Here is a 19,750-nt window from a genome sequence, read left to right as displayed (position 1 = left end):
GATATTTGTAAACTGTCTTTCTAAATGTTTCGTTAGCATGTTGCTAATGTACTGTTAAATGTGGTTAAAGTTACCATCGTTTCTTACTGTAATCACGGAGACAAGAGCCGTCGCTATTTTCATTTTTAAACACTTGGAGTCTGTATAATGCACAAACACAACTTCATTCTTCAAATCTCTTCAACAGTGTGTAATGTTAGCTTTAGCCATGGAGCAAAACCTCAAACTCATTCAGAATCAAATGTAAACATCCAAATAAATACTTTACTCACATAATCCGACGCATGCATGCAGCATGCATGATGAACACTTTGTAAAGATCCATTTTGAGGGTTATATTAGCTGTGTGAACTTTGTTTAGGCACTGTTTAAGGCAAGCGCGAGCTCCGTGGGCGGGGAACGTCAGCATTTAAAGGGTCCGCACAGCATAAATCAGCTCATATTTAATGATGCCCCAAAATAGGCAGTTAAAAAAATTAATTTAAAAAAATCTATGGGGTATTTTGAGCTGAAACTTCAAAGACATATTCAGGGGACACCTTAGACTTATATTACATCTTGTAAAAAAAAAAACGTTCAATGGCACCTTTAAAGACATTAATAATGTTGCAAGAGGTTTCTATTTTAAATAAATGCTGTTCTATTGATTGACAATTAAGCAGCACAACTGTTTTCAATGTTAATAATAATAATAATAATAAATGTTTCTTGAGCAGCAAATCAGTATATTAGAATGATTTCTGAAGGATCATGTGACACTGAAGACTGGAGAAATGGTGCTGAAATTTCAGCTTTTCATCACAGGAATAAATTACGCTTTAACCCTTTCGATCGTGAGTTTAAAATATTCTAACTGTCCCCCCCAGAGTGAGTTTTTTTAAGGCGACCGTTATTTTAGAACGTTTGTCTTTAATGTTTCCATGGCGACGCGTCTTGCGTGTCACGAGCGCTGAACGCAGCAACAATAACACTGTATGACAGATGGATCGCTATTATTTAGTTTTTCCTTTTATATTTAAAATATTCGCAAAATTGCTTACCATGTCATCAACTATATGATATTCCGATTCTCAAATATGTGTAAGTGAGTGTGCTTTGTCGTTTTAAAACCTTTATAAATGATCTTTATCTTGATCTATAATGCGAGATGGGCGCCGCCATCTTAGTTTGCGCTGCAGTTCACAGAGTCCTGTCAGTCAGATTTACAGCAGGTGAATTCATCAATTTCTCCCGAAATATATGCAAGTAAGCGGCTGGTGAACTGGAAGAATAATAGAGTAAACTTTATAGTTACTTAGGCCCATTATGTGCGTCTGATATGAATAAATGTCGGCAAATTATATTTGTTATTGCTGCTTCCACTGATGTCGGACATCAGTGTGTATTTTATAAAACTCTTAATGTATTGTTTTAATGGTGCTTATGCATATTTAAATGTCTGAAACCTTAAAAGAAACATTATGTGGCTGAAAACGCTGCATAGCTGTGATATATGACAAGAGCTGCGCGCGTCCGTCTCGCAGCCAGAGCGCGAAAGCACAGTTTGAATCTGGCAGTTATGTGACGTCGCTGAACTTTCGAAATCCCATATGTGGGACCGTACCGCTCAGAGGGTTAAAGGAATAGTTCACCCAAAAATGAAACTTCTGTCATAATTTACTCACCCTCAAGTAGTTCCAAAGCTGTATAAATTTATTTGTTCTTCTGAACACAAAGGAAGATATTTGGAAGAATGTGGAAACTTAGTAGTAGGAAGTCAATGGTGCCCCAAAGCACCCCGGTTACCAACTTTTTTCAAAATACTTCCTTTTATGTTCAGCAGAACAAAGAAATTCATACTGGTTTAGAACAACATGAGGGTGAGTAAATGATGACAGAATTTCCATTTTTGGGTGAACTATCTCTTTAAAATATATTAAAATGGAAAACATTTATTTATACTTTAATAATATTTCACAATATTACTGTTTTACTGCATTTTTGGTCAAATAAATGCAACCTTGGTGAGCATGGGAGACTCTTTTCAAAAACATTTTGAACTGTAGTGTACAGTTGTATTCATCGTATGGACAAAAACATCTTCCCGAATATCTTCTGAAGAAAGTCATACAAGTTTGGAATGACATGAGGGTGTGTAAACAATGACAAAATTGGTAAACTATATTCCTTTTAAATGTCCGCCAATGCTTATGTAGCCACAGTGAGGTTGTTGATGTGCTAAGATATGGATTTCTCCCAAAGAAAGAGTCTTTTATTTCACACTCTCTCAGGCAGCATGAGTGCTGTGTCGACACAGTCCCACTGCATCAATTAAAAATGTGTTGCTTGAGGTTAGGCTGGATATGAGCAAGCAAGCACTTATTAATACTAGCCGCATAAAACTTGCACTCTCTGTAATTAAGGTTGACCCTGACTGCCTTATATATATATATATTTATATATAGAAGAAGTTGCTGTTTTGTGCAAAGACTCTGTGGTAAAGTTTCGCCTAATATGCTTGTGAGTTCAGAGATGAATAGATGTAAACGTGTAATGAGGTGGGGAAAACACAGAGAGGAAACAGAAGCTGTTTGCTGCACTGCATGAAGGTCATGAGTGACAGTAGCATCACTGAGCTATACATATGCATATTAACATGTGAATGATCATTTCAGGAGAGAAGAGCGCTGGTGCGGCGCTCTGTGAAGAATGACATTAAGGGCTTGATTTATTGTATGTGAAGGAGCCTCTCAGCAGCTGTTAGTCAATGGAGAATTCATAATGATGCCCTTCGCTTCATCACTGCTTTGAGTGAATGAGAGCAAGGCTGGAACTAAAAAGACCTCTGTTTTATCTAGAGAGCTCGGTCCAGTGGCCTGTTGTACATGACAGAGAGCTTTTGTAGGCATCAAATTATGATTTGTGAGTTCTTTTTTTAAAACAACAAAATCAAAAATTGACTTATCTGTACTAATTAATGCATGCTGCAGTTGCATGATTTATCTGTGCACATTATATTAAAAGAAAGAAAAAATGTGGCCTTCCAACTACTGGGATCTATTCTGGTATGTAAATTAACACTTTTTATGATCCAGTCAATCTCTGATATTTTCAATTGTGTGTTTCTCTTTTTTAATGCAATTTGTCCTCTTTTTTATTTATTTATTATGTACAATAACATTCAAATGTTTGGGGTCAGTAATATTTTTTTAATAGTAAATATTCAGTAAAGATGCATTAAATTGATCGAAAGTGACAGTAAAGACATGATGTTACAAAATATTTCTATTTTTTATTTTATTTTTTTAATGCTTTTGAACTGATAATAATAAATAAAATATTTCTGGAGCATCAAATTAGCACATTAGAATCATTTCTGAAAGATTATGTAAAATTGAAGACTGGAATAATGATGCTTTTACATTTTAAAATACATTCAAATAGAAAACAGTTATTTTAAATTGTGATAATTTTTTTTAAATATAGCTGTTTTTACTGTATTTTTGATCAAGTAGCATTGGTGAGCATAAGATATTTCTTTCAAATATATGGTCATACTTTAGTTTATGGTCCAATTCTCACTATCAATTAACTATTATCTATGGCTTTTGCCTCAATAAATTCCTAATTACTGCTTATTAGTAGTAAGTTTTAAGTTTAGGTATTGGGTATATTAAGGGATGTAGAATATGGCCATGCAGAAGGCATTAATATGTGCTTTATACATACTAATAAACAGCCAATATAATATACATGCTAATAGTGAGAACTGAACCCTAAACTAAAGTGTTACAAATTACAGACCCAAACTTTTGAATGCTGGTGTTAGTTTTCTTACTAGGTGGGATTTTACTGTACAGCACTTTGGTCTACTTAAAGTGCTTTATAAATAATACTGACTTCAATCTAAAATGTATTGTTTAAGATTTTTAAAATTTAAAATGTATTAAATTATTAACATTATTACTTTTATTGTTTAAAGGGTTAGTTCACCCAAAAATGAAAATAATGTCATTTATTATTACTCACCCTCATGCCGTTCCACACCCGTAAGACCTTTGTTCATCTTCAGAACACAAATTAAGATATTTTTTGATGAAATCCGATGGCTCAGTGAGGCCTCCATAGGGAGCAATGGCATTTCCTCTCTCAAGATCCATAAAGGTACTAAAAACATATTTAAATCAGTTCATGTGAGTACAGTGGTTCAATATTAATATTATAAAGCGACGAGAATATTTTTGGAGCGCCAAAAAAAACAAAATAACGACTTATTTAGTGATGGCCGATTTCAAAACACTGCTTCATGAAGCATCTGAGCACAAATGAATCAGTGTATCGAATCAGCGGTTCAGAGCGCCAAAGTCACGTGATTTCAGCCGTTGGCAGTTTGACACGCGATCTGAATCATGATTTGACACACTGATTCATTATGCTCCGAAGCTTCCTGAAGCAGTGTTCTGAAATCGGCCATCATTAAATAAGTCGTTATTTTGTTTTTTTGGCGCTCCAAAAATATTCTTGTCGCTTTATAATATTAATATTGAACCACTGTACTCAAATGAACTGATTTAAATGTGTTTTTAGTACATTAATGGATCTTGAGAGAGAAAGTGTCCATTGCTCCCTATGGAGGCCTCACGGAGCCATCAGATTTCAACTAAAATATCTTAATTTGTGTTCTGAAGATGAACAAAGGTCTTACGGGTGTGAAACGACATGAGGATAAGTAATAAATGACAGAATGTTCATTTTTGGGTGAACTAACCCTTTAAAATATTGCCTTCTAAAGTAAATATAGTGTAGTTTAAGTATGTTTTTATATTTATACTGGACAACAAGACAATACTGATTAATTCTATTTTATTTGACAGTGCATGATTCATCTATTCCTTCTCAAGAGCCCCTCTTGATCCAGGCTGCTTGAGATCTTTTCACCCTCTCCTTTCAACTGGGCGAGTTTTTTTACTTCTGATGGAAACAGACATGTATCCCTGGCCGTAGGAAAGAAAATAATCTTTTATTCAGCATCTCTGCATGTTCCGTCTGGATATGCATGTAGCATGTAGAAGGAGGGAAAGGTGAGTAAAATCTTTACTCATTTTGTGTAATCCCTGGGAACCATCATCCTCACAGCTCCTCTTTCATCCTAGACTCATGCTTTTCCCCTGCACTCGTTCTTCTTCAGCAACAGACAGATGATGATGGAGGCCTCACTGTTGAGTCTTAGGATCAGCACAGTGGTGTGTGATTGATACCAGGGTTAGAATCCCAAGTGAGGGTGAGTTATTTTATACACACCCACACTAATTCACACTAAAGATATCCAAACCCTTGTACACACAGAAATGTGCGCAAGGGCATTGATCAACTGTCTTGACAACTGTGAACACATGTATATACGCCCACTAGCTCTCATAGGGACATAACTGTACATCAAGCAGTATTTGCTCTTATATTCTTGCTACTTCAAGTGACGGATTGCAAAAGACAATAAGAGAAAGAAAAGAAGTAAATAAGCATGCAGACTGGATATTAATTCAGTTTGTGGGAGGTGTTTGAGTGAACGACTGGAGGGAGACTGAGAATGAGAGAGTGCTTAACATGATTTACCCAAGTAGGACATCCTTGTTGGTCCTGGAACAACATTTGTATCAACCAATCAGATTTTCGAGATAAGATTAGAGTTATGGATAGGGTTAAGCTTAGATCTGAGGTTAGGCCAACAACATTCTTATCATCTACTTACAGTATGTCTGTCTGATCATAGGGGGTTGTTTAGGCTTAGGCTTAAAGGGATAGTTCATCCAAAAATGAAATTTCTGTCATCAAAAATCTGTATGACTCTCTTTCTTCAGAAAAAAAAAAAAACTAAAAAACATAAAAGAAGATATTTAAAAGAGTGTTTTAAGTTTTCTGTTTACATTAAAGGGTTAGTTCACACAAAAATGAAATTGCCTTCATTAATTTCTCACCCTCATGTCGTTCCAAACACACAAGACGGTTGAGCTGCTGTTTACCATATGTGAGAGCTGTATGTTCGCTGATCAGTGTTTATACGTGAATAAAAGTATAAATTAAATCTATTCATCATACAGTGACTGTGTCTCTTTAGAGGACTTGGATTAAACCAATCGATTCATATGGATTTTCTTTTACAATCTCTGTATGAACGTTTTGAAGCTTCAGAGTTTTTGGGTCAATTGACTTTCAATGGATAGACAGAAATATCTCTGCTTTAATGAAAAATATCTTCATTTGTGTTTCGAAGATGAATGTGAGTCTTATGGATTTGAAATGACATGAGGGTGAGTAAATGATGACAATTTTCACTTTTGGGTGAAATATCCTTTTAAGAATATGAATGAGTGCTAAACTAAAGGTGGTGTGAATCCATACAGCATGTGTGCTATATTGGAAGCATCACAATTGCTTTGCTCAAATGAAATCAAAACATTGATCAACACACACATACACAGATTTGTTTTGCCATATTTGATATAATCTGTGTATTTCGCCATTTTTATGCACATAATTGCATACGTAATTGTTCATAAACACTACATTTTTTTATATTTTTGAAAGATGTCTATTTTGCTCATTAAGGCTGTATTTATTTGACCAAAAATACAGTAAAAACAGTAATATTTTGAAACATTTTGCAAATTAAAATAACTGTAGTCTATTTTAATGTTTTAAAATGTTATTCCTTGAAGTATGAAATAGCAGAATTTTCAGGGTCATTACTCCGGTCTTCAGTGTCACATGATCCTTCAGAAATCATTCTTTCTGAATTAAATTATGAATATCATAAAAAAAATCTTAGTGATCCCAAACTTTTGAATGGTAGTGCATAGTGGGTTGATTTTTAGTTCCAGTCCATCCCCAGGCTTATGGTTTAGGTCTATAATTATTCCAGGACTAACAAAGGATGTTAATCCAGGATCGTCCTACTTCAAATCATGCAGTAAAGAGTTTGGGAGAAAGAGAAATGATATGTGATAGGGAGGTTTTTGTAAAGGTGTTTAGTACATCCACCACAGAGACTTGGGTGACACTTGTGAAGTAAGACCTGTTTGGCTCTGTGTGATACTCTGTACACCGAGGGCTCCTGTGGCCCACTAATTAAACTGACATTGCCTCCAGCTTCTTGCCCATGGGCCGTCATGCCAGTTGATAAGGGCATTATGGGGGAGGGTGTTGTGATATGCGGTGGCCGTGGTCCTCTTGCCAGCATCAGATGTTCAGAAATCAGAGTGTGAGCGTCTGCAGTGCCTGTTTCCAGAACAGAAGGGTTCATCGAGCTCTGCTGCCCCGGCAGTACCGAGATAAGAGCAGACAGATGCACCCCAATGTGCCTGACGCTGTTGATAATGAACATGCACACACTAGCCTAACACTGTGCAAGCAACAAACAGTTTGTTTGTCCACAATGAACACAAAACTGCTGCGCATTGTGACAATCAAAGCCTATCAGAACATATTTGAAGTTGAAAGTTAAAAGTGAAGATGAATAACCTATTGTAACCCATTTACTTTTGTAATATTCAGAGCAGGAACTTATGGAGGATTTGGTGTGGTACTTAAATTGATAATATTTTCCTTTCTTTTTTTTTTTTTTTTTAATTAAAAAATAATAAAACAAATAAACAAACTTCTGTCAGGACCACTATTGTCAAATATGATAGATAATGCATAGAGTATGGTTCTGTTCTGGGCAAGAACTCCCTGTGCATCCATGCAGCCTAGCATGGATAAGAGCAGGGAGAGCAGCAATAACCCCTCTTAGAGTAAACAGAACAGAACCAACATTTGCAGATATATAATAATGTCAATAATTTAACATGTACACATATTTCAAGAATTAGTTTGATTCAGGGGAATCATAAGGCCAATCCTGACTGAAGAGAGGAGGAGCTGGGGATGGAGGAGGGTATATTGCTCCTGAGAAATGCAATAGCTGCTGATAATACTGAGGATCTTATATATGGATGCCGTGATAGGCGTCGTATTCCTATAGGTAGACACGAGTCACCTGGGAGTCAGCTGATGTGAGCTTGACTGACGTGACCTGCCAGAACTGACGCTAACGCTTGATATTTTTGAAACTGCTAATTTAAGTGTCACATTATAAATTGAGAAAAAAAAAAAATAAGTGAAACATTTAAATTGCATTATTGTAGCATTTAACAATTGGTTTTCTTCATCCTGTTGCCAAATGGATTTCTCTATCCATAAAATCCTCCACAATGTCTTGATATTTTTTTCCATTGGAAATAGATTAGACAATGAAAAGTAGCCATTTGGTTTCAATGATCCAGTAAATTAATGATTAATAAAGTCAAGTCCTGCCCAACATTTTTTCTTTTTTGAGAAGCTATTTCACTTGGATGTACATTACAAAAGGGAAGAAAAGACTACACTCTAAAAATTGTGTTAAAAACAACAAATCGACAAACCCAACAATTGGGTTGTTTTAACCCAGTGGTTGGGTTAAATGTTTGCCCAACGTGCTGGGCAGTTTTATTTAACCCAACTATTGTTTAAAAATGACTATATGGCTGGCTTAAAATGAACCCAAAATAGGTTGGAAATTAAAAAATCAGACACATAATTACTAGAGGCAACAATAATAATAAAAAGTTGAATATTTATTAATAAGCAATTGAATAAATGTTATTGTTTAACTATTATTCATTAAAATGTTCATTTATTAAACATTCTGTATTAATAAATGTTAATTTTCAACACATTTTGGGTCATTTTTAAACAATAGTTGAGTTAAATAAAACTATCCAGCAGGTTGTGCAAACATTTAACCCAACCACTGGGTTAAAACAACCCAGTCGTTGGGTTTGTCTATTTTCAACCCAACTTGGGTTGTTTTTAACCCAGCAATGTCCATTTCATGCCAACTTTAACATTATTCTGCACATGCTAAGTGATATCAGCAGAAAAGGAAAGTCATTTCAGAGGAAGAGCAAGTTCGTACAGTACATTTGATTAAAAAGACACTTTTTTTTCTTTGTAAAAAGCAAAATGATGAATCGAATCTAGGAACATGTATTAAAATAAAAGTAAGTACAGTAAATTTTCATTTTATTTTGACTTTTTTGTATTGTAGATTGTCGACCAATGAAATTTCACTGTGGCCGGGGCTACTCAGCTCAACCAAGCAATTTGAAAAAAATCCATTGCTGGTTAGGACGCAAACTCTGATTTACATGGAGGCAAATTGCTTGTTGTTTTACCATGTCACGTCTTGGTTACGACACGATGTAAGAAGAACAGCCCCCGTACCATGTATGCTTACATTTCACTCATGCCGAGATCAAAACAACACTAAGATTTTCAAAAGAGCACGTTCGGGTAGGCGCGCGCACACATACACACCCACACACACGTTCAGTCAGCATCAAACCAGCCAGACGAGGCCATGAGGAAGCGACTGATGAGAGGACACCCGCTGTCTTCTGCTCTCATGTGAGAAAGCTGTCAGGTTGTGTTTGTAAGATGTCAATTAAAACAGACTCCATGAATATCAGCCACCACTGCTGTTGTTCTAGCACTTTGGCCTCCATGGAAAAATACTACAGAGGACCGGCCAAATGTTTTGCCGCTGCCAATCAATAGATCCCCCTCCAGAGCAGTAAAGGTCACTTCAGGATGAAGAAGATAAATCCGTGCACTTCTACTCGACACAATAGTGGAGTATGTTGGGCTTCTGAAATGAAAAGGCAAAGGGTGTAACTATGTTGCCATTAGGAATACACTGATATTAAAGTCACAATGTAACAGAAGTAACCTTAATCGTATTAAAGATTTCTCTTAAATCTTATTAAAGCTGAAATTATATTTAGCGTCCCAGCAACCATTTAAACATTCACTGTGCTATCTAGATAGTTAGCTTGTTGGCGATTCTTTAATTTCAAATAAATACATGTTATTTCCATTGTGCATAAAACATACAATATGCTTCAAATGATTATTCATAAATGTAAATATGCACTGCTTTACTGACAATACAATGCAACGTATCTGTTGTGGAAAAAACTAATAAAGCATATTCAAGACTAACTTTGAGTGAATGTTTGATGCCAGAAAAAAAGCAAAGATAAACAGTTATTGTATAATTAAATATCCAAAATCAGTCACTATATATATATGGTAATTAAATAAATGCCAATATTAGCCATTATCCAATGTGATACAAATATATTGTGAATCTCTAGTTTCTATTGTAACAGTAACCTATTGTTTCTGTTGGCTGTAATTTTGATGTGCATCGATAACAGAGCATCAACAATTCCTTCCTTGTGCGCCTCTACTCAAACTGGGGCGGAAAATTGCAAACAAAGGATTTTCCTACTTTTCAACATTCCTTCACCTTTCCTCCCCTTATACATGATAGATGAGCTGTGGGTTGATCTGCTAATTAGCTTCTATGTGTCTCCGGTAGCTGTTTGGTGGAGGACGTTGGGACACCAGCTTTTGTTGTTGCTTGCCAGTGTCCCAGATGGGAGGCGGTAATTTTACGCCCCATATCCATTAGTAATATGCCATGCAAAAGACAGAAGTCAAACTCAGTTAGATGATACCAAGTTGTTAACATGAGAGTTTGACTGCAGCCTGAGGCAATCCGATCCCTGATTGACCTCCTCCTGTTTACTCTGCAAGGCCAGGAGTGTGTGTGTGTGTGTGTGTGTATGTGTGTGTGTCATTTTTAATGTGAGGCTGAGCATTGAATTCACATAGAGACTACAACCCAACGGCCTCTGATGTGTCTGACTTGAATGTTTAATTCTGAACCCTCAGGTGTGAAAGATACTAAGGGAGAGATTTTAGAATTGGCAGTGTTGTAGGATATTGCATCCCATATAAATGGGAAGCCTAAAACATATACATTTCACTGGCTATCTTCGACCAAGATTTCTTTAAGTGCATCAAAAGGAGGTGCTAAAGTCCCTAAATTCATTATATTGATAGCCTGAAGCCATTTGTGTCCCTCATGAACTCGTTTTGTAATCTCGCAAAACTCTCACGCCTCAGAAAGTTCCCCTGAGTGAAAGCTCTTGTTCAATAGAGCTAATTCATACTTTTAAAATCACTGATAAAATGAAAAGTAATTTCTGGGGCTTTTTCATTCCTCATTCACTCAATTCAAATCTCATTGAGATGCTTTTGAGCTCTCACTGTTTGTCTCACTGGGCTTGGAAGTGTTGAATAGAAACTGATGAAGGCAGAAGACGCCAAGTCCCGCTGCATGTCTGATATGAGTCAGGTAAATGTATATACGCCACACTAAAGGCACTGGGGCTCTATAGAAAATGACAGTAGGCTATAGTCTTTGCTTCTGAATAACAGGATTTTAATAGCATGTCATAGCAGTCTGTGCTAGTATAAAAGAGACCAGCTTGTAAGAGCAGTAAACCTCACTCTCCTGGCCTCAAGAGGCGCACTAGCGACTGACGCTAATGGCTTCAGTCTTTAGCGTCCTTGTTAGTACGCCCACCTCCCATGTCATGTCAGAAACACTGGTTCAAATCCCCCTCGGAGCAGTTCAGATAGAACCAGAGAGGTTACACATGGAATTGAGAGTGGTGGAAATTACATTTTAACATCTAGGAAAAAATCTATTATATGCAAAGGATAATTTTATAGCATTATATATATTCTAAATACACACAATTAAATAACATTTTACTTTTTTTTTTTAAATAACACACTTTTTCATATTTTGACAAAATTATGTGAAATGCATTTTAAAAAGTAATATGTTCAGTTCGTGAGTAATATTTTTATTTTGATGTCATTTTAAGTCAAGTCATCTTCATTTATATAGCACTTTTTACAATACAGATTGTTTCAAAACAGCTTCACAGTGAAAATAGGAATATTAATGGACAGAGATTGTTTTGGCTTTACAGCAGCTCTAGAAAAAAGTTATTATCGAGCTAAAGTAAGTTTTTGATTGAATCACTTCTGTTGTAAAAATGGTTAATTATTAACTTAGGGGCCACTTAAATGACACCTTTTTAACTGAAAACAGAAGACTTTTAATGCGTTCTTGCCGTTCATTTGCATGTTTAGTCTATAGGTATGCGCATTTGAATGTGTATGTGCACAGGCGCTTAGTCTTTTATACAAAGTGACAAATTACGTGTCTGGCCTGCATAATACAGAATTATTAGTCGTTTCCACGGATCCATGTGAACTGTTATCATTTTGATAGCATTTATCTATTCATAGGGGAAGGGAAGGAGGCCTTCACAGGGGATAGTTTAGTTGACATTTCAGGGCTGCGTTGTCATCATGTCTAGTCCTTCATCTCATCTGGATACGGCCTGGATCTGGCAGACTACAGTAAACCTCTGGATAAACAGAGAGAGATTAATATTAGTGTAGACACCATTCTTCTTATGATGTAGCGAGTACATCAGGTGTTATGGGAACTGTATACAGTAGCCAGCACAGATATCAAGTGGGATTTATCACGTACACTAGATAATGTTACATAAAGCTCCATCGCTTCAAAAGAATTATATTTGAAACTAGACCTCTGAGTAATACTGAAGATATTGCTATAAATTATAGTAACACCTCCCCCTTTGCCTTTCAGACGAGGCTTGTGTTTATAACAGTAACCTTGAGGGGTGGACTCATGTTCTTCACTAACAATGTTATCTCCTTGATAAACAAATACACTGACTTGCTATTTTGGGATTGGGGTGGGGGTAGGGGGTTTGTTGTGGTGAAAATGATGCTAGAACTGTGGAACATTATTGTTTATTACTCTTTGTTTAGATAATCATGGTTTAAAAGAGAATGATTTTATTATACGTTTTCATTGAAAGTCTGGGACAAGTCTGACAATCTGACTTTGCTTTGAAAAATAAAGTCTCCAAGGCTGTTTTAATATGACCTTCATATAACAAAAAGGAAATAAGAATCTGTTTTAACAAAAAACAGCCCATGGGATAAAAAAGTGGACAGTTAAAGAAACAACCACATACTGAGGATTTAGCAATGCATCAAGGCACTTTTTTATGTTTTCAGATCATATTGCTGCATTTACATTTTGCCTTTTTCATTTTTTATCATAGAAAAGTGATTATTAATTATGACCTGTGTTTTAAATCATGTTTTTAATTGAATTTTTTTGAATTGAATTGAATTGCCATATTATGGCATTGTTTCTGATTCTAAATCTAATCTCCTACTACTTCATGTTTTGAAGCTCATAACAATTCTGACTTTACACTTTCTTCTCTTTACTCAATTCCAGGATGTAACCAAGGGCTCTTGCTAAATCAGTTTTAATCAGATATTTGAAACAACAGCTGATTGAATTACATCGTAAATTAATTTAAGTTACTGATGAGCTTATAAAATCCATCTGCTTTAATCAAACTGAATTAAAGCATAGAAAGGATTGGTACGCTGATAGTGCCTTAATTCATTCCATGGCTGTATTTAAGCTCAGGCCTAAGCTAACCCAAATGTTTCTGGCTACATTTCGGCCTACTAAAATATCTTTATTTACAATTTTTATGCGGCTGCGGTAGTATATTTGGACTTAATCACAACACTAGCGTGACCCTATAATGTGATGTAGGTGTCATCAAAGCGTTATATGCACACACTGTCTCAGTGAGGCAATAAAGTCTCTCTGCTGCTATTTCTCACTTTAATCATCACTTTTAAAGGCCTGCAGCATCACACCGGCGGGGATCAGTTGTGAGATGGGCTGTCTGCTCACAAGAAAGGTGTCTAGGCTGGTTGTGCTTTTGGAGACATGTTGGCCCAGGTGATGAAGTGCAGCGCTGCAAGTTCTGTACTTTCATCCAGTGCAATCAGGCCCAACGTGGATGGCTTTCGCAGCGAGGAGCCTCCCCATCTGTCAATTCAACCCCACACCAGTGTTCATGTCACTCTCCATGATGGTGAATTAGGCTTCTCAGTGGAAAGTGCTAGTTCTTATCTGGCAGGTTTGTGGTGAGTTCCTTTCTCATGCTAAAATCATCACTGGCTGCTCCTGACTGCATGACAGGTGCTGCAAATGGATGAGGTCTTTTACATTTGCTCTGTCTCATATCTTCTGGAGGTGATGGACACATTCACTTCAATGTGGAAGATTGTTTCTGACATGAAATAAAAAAAAATTCGACTTTATCTCACAATTCTGACTTAATCTGAGAACTGCACATTTATATCTTCTAATTCTGTTTATATCTCACAATTTCTGACTATTTAAATCAGAATTAATAAAAAAAGTCAGAAATTACCTTTTTTTAGCAGTTTATTACATAGTGGGAAAAGAATGCAAAGGAAAAGAAAAGAAAAAGTTCAGAATACTCAAAACATTTAAGAAAACTAAATACAAATTCATTTTCACAAATTCATTCATTCCCATTATATACTTACATACATATAATCAAACAACATACAGTATATATGGTCTTAAAAATTTTTGCACCCCATCCTCAACCTAACCACAGGCTCTACTCTTCACCACAATGGTAACCCTACAAAACTAATATAACAACCCCCTGTAAAACCCAACATAACACAACATTAAACACTAACTTATGTCTCCCTATGTTAGACCTATGTTCATCTCTGGCTTTATTGTTCAAAATGTTATAGTCTACCCTTAAACACGTAATGAATGGCAAGACGCATTAAAAGTTTCTGTTTCTGTTCTGTTTTCAGTTAAAAATGTGTCATTTAAGCGTCATTTAAGTTAATAATTATTGATTCTTACAACGAAAGTGATTCAATCAAAAACTTTAGCTCGATAGACTTAATAGCTGCTGTAAAGCCAAAACAAACGCTGTCTATTAATTTCCTATTATCACTGTGAAGCTGCTTTGAAACAATCTGTATTGTAAGAAGCGCTATATAAATGAAGATGACTTGACCCTTGAATCAATTCTGCTCTGCTCTGATTCTGGAGCTGAGAACTGATGGCGCGGCTTGATCTTTGGTTGACCAATCAGCGGAAAGGGGCGTTTTATTCCCGCCCATGTAGAAATCGAATATTCAAGCCGTTTATCCATTTTGGTTTTATTGTTTTTCCTTTTGGTGGATTAGAACAAAGTGTGATTAAAACGAAAATAAAAATATGAAAAAAACGACTCGAGATTTGTTTATTTATGCTCACGAGGAGGGTCGAATATGTGATAAATGAATGCTTTCTTCGTTTTTCCGTTTAGAAGACAAAAACAAAAAAACAAATTATACGAAGGTACACGGACCATACTACTACTAGTACAATGAACTTTATTATTTGAGTAAAACAAACTCATTTCATTTAATCAATTTCACTGTTCAGTTTTACAGTGTACAAGTGTATAACTGGTGATTACGGGAGAAAAAAAGTCTGAATTTTTATTTTTTTTATTCTGTAGTGGAAACAAGCTTTCAAGCTTGTCAGTATGTTGTTGCTGTTTTAACCATTATTTCCCCCTCTAAACGTTTACTTTTACTCCTTGTGAATTACCTTGATGGGCATAGGATTTTTGTGTTTATCCCCTCCCAGAATCTTAATGAAATGTTTTGCATCTCTGATGCCTTTTCAGAAACGTCCTTTTGAAATAGCAAGAGGTTGTGAATAATTTCACCCTGAAGCTCTTACTCTGGTTTCACTAAGCTACTAGAGGCAAATTGATCGCTCTCGACGGGCTGAAATCTTTGCATTCTTTACGGATTTTTCCCTCTTTCTGTGTTTGTATGGGGGAAATGAGATTGCTTGCTAGGGTGATGAGACTCCAAATGGCTGTCATTTCTCCTGGAATCAGATGAAAGTGGCCACGTTGCCAGCGGAGGAGCCCAGGGTAGCGATCAGCACTCACAATTTTCCTCTTGTCCTCTCTGCTGTTATTGTATGACTCTCTGGAGGGCCTCTCATCTTATCTGTAGCTCTGACCACAGGGCCGGGCAGGGAGGCAGAGCCATCTTCTATAACTCCTCATCTGGGCTGAGTGATGGAGCGCCATTCGGTGAGGAGGTTAGCACAGATGCTGCAGTAGATCATCCTCTAGACTTTACAGTTCAGCACTCAGGCTTATACATCAGCATAGATATGTGTGTGTGGGCATGTAGGTGGGGTGATGTGTCTGCCTTAATGTGCATGTGAAGTCAAATTTATCTAATTTGTTTCTGTTTGTCTCAGTCTCTTGTCTTTTGTCTTCTCTAGAAATTCTCCTCCCCGTATTCCTGTAATCTTTGCCTGCTGTCTCCTGTGAAACGCACCACAGTAACCATGGCAATGCTGCACCTGAGCAGGAAATAGCCACTCCAAACCCAGAGAAATCAAATCCTAGCCTTGTAGCCGAATGGTGATTTCTGTTAATAGTTTGAAATATATTGATGCTGTTCCTTAAGCTTTAGAAGCATTAGACAAGTACTAATAGTATTTTATGTGATGATTAGTTTAATCCAACTCACTATAGTTTGCAGGGTATTTGTATTACATTGTGTTTTTGTGTATATATTCAGTATTCAATATAAAACCAGGGAAATTACAGTATATTGTTTCAACACCACAGCAAAAACATACAAAAACACTACTGTTCAGTAAGATTTTTTTAAAGAAATTACTACTTTTATTTAGCAAGGACACATTGAATTGACCAAAAGTGACAGTAAAGAGTTTTACAATGTTACAAAAGACTTCTATTTCAAATAAATGCTGTTATTTTTTAACTTTCTATTAATCAAATAATCCTTTAAAAAATCATGGATCATATCAGGGTATCATGGTTCCCACAGAAAATATTAAGCAGCACAACTGTTTTCAACATTGATAATCTGAAATGTTTCTTGAGCAGCAAATCATCATATTAGAATGATTTCTGAAGGATCACGTGACACTGAAGACTGGAGTAACGATACTGAAAATTCAGCTTTGACATCACAGGAATAAATTACATTTAAAAAAAATATTACAGTTGAATTGTATTAATATTTCACAATATTGCTGTTTTTACTGTATTTTTGATTAAATAAATACAGCCTTGGTGCATAAAAGACTTTAAAATCTTACTGACCCCAAACTTTTGAATGATAGTGTATAATAAATTATAAATGCATTATAATAAATAGTATATTAAATTAATAATAGTATTTTTAAAACAAGAAAGAAAAACATATAAGCAAAAGAACAAATTTGAACCAATAGAACAACAGTGCTTGGAGTCTCAAGTATTCAGTTAAACAATTCGAACTGCTGATATAACGGCCACAGTTATAAATAGTTATCAAGTATGATGCATTAGTACTGCCTGATGTTGTTTGACCAAAAAGGAGGTAATGAAATTCAATGAACTCTTGTTTTTCTCTTTAGGTCTAGCTTATTTCTATCCAGTAGGTCACCTCGAAGTCTGGGATAGATTTCACAGAAATGTATGCATAATGATGAGAAACCAACTAAAGCAACAGTCAACCCCACCCACCAAGATGGCACTGGTATCAGGGCAGTATTAGCGGTGAGTGCCAGCCCAGGCTGGAGCTCCAGCAGTGTGTAAATGGCTTCATGGGGACCTGTTGGCCTCCTGACGGGCTTGCAGATGGCCTGAAGTTTGTTTTTCTCTCTCTCTCTCTCTCTCTCTCTCTCTCTCCTCATGACGAGGCTGAGTCAAAGCACCGATGGCAGCTCACGCAATGGTGGCGTTCTGCCAGCCGAAGAATCTGTGACGGCAGTGCTCACTGACGCTGCACGAGCAGACACGAATGCAAGCACACCCACGCATTCACAAAATGCTTCGCTCATATTCATACATCACATCTCCTCATTTTCCCTATCAGATTGTCAGAGTAGGACTGTAAATGTCATCCATCTAACTCCGGCTCTGTTGGAGTATGTCATTGGTGTGTGTAGGCTTTTGTTTTGCTTGTGTTTGCTGGTATGTGCGGCTTGCGGGGAGAAAAAAGAGCCATTACTCACTAGCAAAAGAAGTCACACTGACAAACACCTGTAGGTGGGTTGAGTCTGTGTGCTACTGTGACAGAGTGCTAACCTAAATCAATGCAGTCTGTTCATGAACGTCCCAGCCTCTTACACGTCTGAGCAATTTTTAACTGACCCTGTGCCCATAGTGTCTCTTCTGCCTTGTGCCTTTTTCTCTAATTCACCTCGCTGGAGCCTCATGGGATAGATAGCCGGCGCCACAATCCTCTCAGATTAAAACTACACCTTTAAATCACCAAAAAGGACTAAACCTTGTCTTAATGAGACCAGTAAATGCTGATACCTCACTTGCAAACTGAGGTAAGGCAACATTTATAATTCAATGCCATGTTTAGATTTAAACAGTGTTTTTAAAAACATTTAAATAATGCGATGAAATGTTGCTAGCTAAGCTACAAGCTATTCTACTAGCTTACCAACGTTTTTTATCTTCAAACCAATCTTGGGTCTTCGGCTGACAAAGTTTAAATCCTGTCTGGCCCTGTTTCCACCTGGTTTTGGTTGATCAGATCACAAGTGGTCGATGCTAAATACAAGTGTAAACAGGGTGTAAAACGTTTTGAGCTTGTCCACTTTTGACCACTTCCAGAGGTAGTCGAATACGCATTCGACCGGATTGCTTTCGTAGTGTAGACGCTCACGTGGTCGAATGTGTTCAAACAGCCACTAAAGACCACCTACTCTCTGCATTCTGAGTCTGACTTAAAGGTGCCGTTGAACGTCTTTTCAAAAGATGTAATATAAGTCTAAGGTGTCCCCTAAATGTGTCTGTGAAGTTTCATCTCAAAATACCCCATAGATTTTTTTTTATTCATTTTTTTAACTGCCTATTTTGGGGCATCATTAACTATGCACCGATTCAGGCTGCGGCCCCTTTAAATCTCGCGCTCCCTGCCCCCCTGAGCTCTCGACTATAAGTGCAGTTATACAGTGCATAAACAAAGTTCACACAGCTAATATAACCCTCAAATGGATCTTTACAAGATGTTCGTCATTCATGCTGCATGCATACATCGATTCCTGTGAGTATAGTATTTATTTGGATGTTTACATTTGATTTTGCCTTGAACATGAGCTGGCATACGCAAATATTAATACATATTAATGATCCCGACTGTTACGTAACAGTCGGTGTTATGTTGAGATTCGCCTGTTCTTCGGAGGTCTTTTAAACAAATGAGATTTATATAAGAAGGAGGAAGCAATGGAGTTTGAAACTCACTGTATGTCATTTCCATGTACTGAACTCTTGTTATTCAGCTATGCCAAGTTAAATTCAATTTTTGATTCTAGGGCACCTTTAATGCCTTAAACCTTAAACATGGGATTTAAACTTTGTCGGCTGAAGAACCAAGTTTGGTTTGAAGATGAAAAACTTACCAAGCACAATGTTCTCTCACCATTCCTGATTTCTAACACTCACAGCGTTCGGTGTGGTCTTGCGGCTGTCAGGGTACAAAGTAAAGCTGCTGCTCTCCATATGTTTTTCCATCATCTCCGGGTGCGTTCATATTTAAATTGCGTGAGCTTATTTTGTCCATTAGATCAAAAGATCTGAAAAAACTCCTTTACCGTCCCCCAAAGAAATCAGGACACAAGTGGTCAGTGTTGCCAGACGTAGGCCTACAATAATTATTGTATTTGTATGATAATTTTGACTTCTATACAATGTACGATCAATAATGAAAAAAAAAATCCCATACTGTACGATAATTTCAGAATTTTGTGACACTTCAAATGATGGTCATTGTAATCATAGGGTCTCTATACTCATTGATCTAGCTGTGGATCCTACGTCTG

General features: G+C 36.7%; 2 long non-coding RNA genes across 2 annotated transcripts; both read left to right on the top strand.

Moving 5' to 3' along the window:
• The first annotated feature begins 1,182 nt into the window (after window positions 1–1,182).
• Window positions 1,183–7,688, top strand: LOC125250196. The gene is made up of 3 exons (XR_007180748.1): window positions 1,183–1,245; window positions 4,854–5,060; window positions 5,133–7,688. It is a non-coding gene; the product is annotated as an uncharacterized LOC125250196 (long non-coding RNA).
• Window positions 7,689–14,758: 7,070 nt separating this feature from the next.
• LOC125275560 lies at window positions 14,759–16,855 on the top strand. The gene is made up of 3 exons (XR_007186471.1): window positions 14,759–15,815; window positions 15,913–15,988; window positions 16,178–16,855. It is a non-coding gene; the product is annotated as an uncharacterized LOC125275560 (long non-coding RNA).
• The last annotated feature ends 2,895 nt before the right edge of the window (window positions 16,856–19,750 follow it).

Source organism: Megalobrama amblycephala, linkage group LG1 (assembly GCF_018812025.1).
Source record: "Megalobrama amblycephala isolate DHTTF-2021 linkage group LG1, ASM1881202v1, whole genome shotgun sequence".
NCBI classification, from domain to species: domain Eukaryota; kingdom Metazoa; phylum Chordata; class Actinopteri; order Cypriniformes; family Xenocyprididae; genus Megalobrama; species Megalobrama amblycephala.
This window is presented reverse-complemented; position numbering and strand designations above follow the sequence as displayed.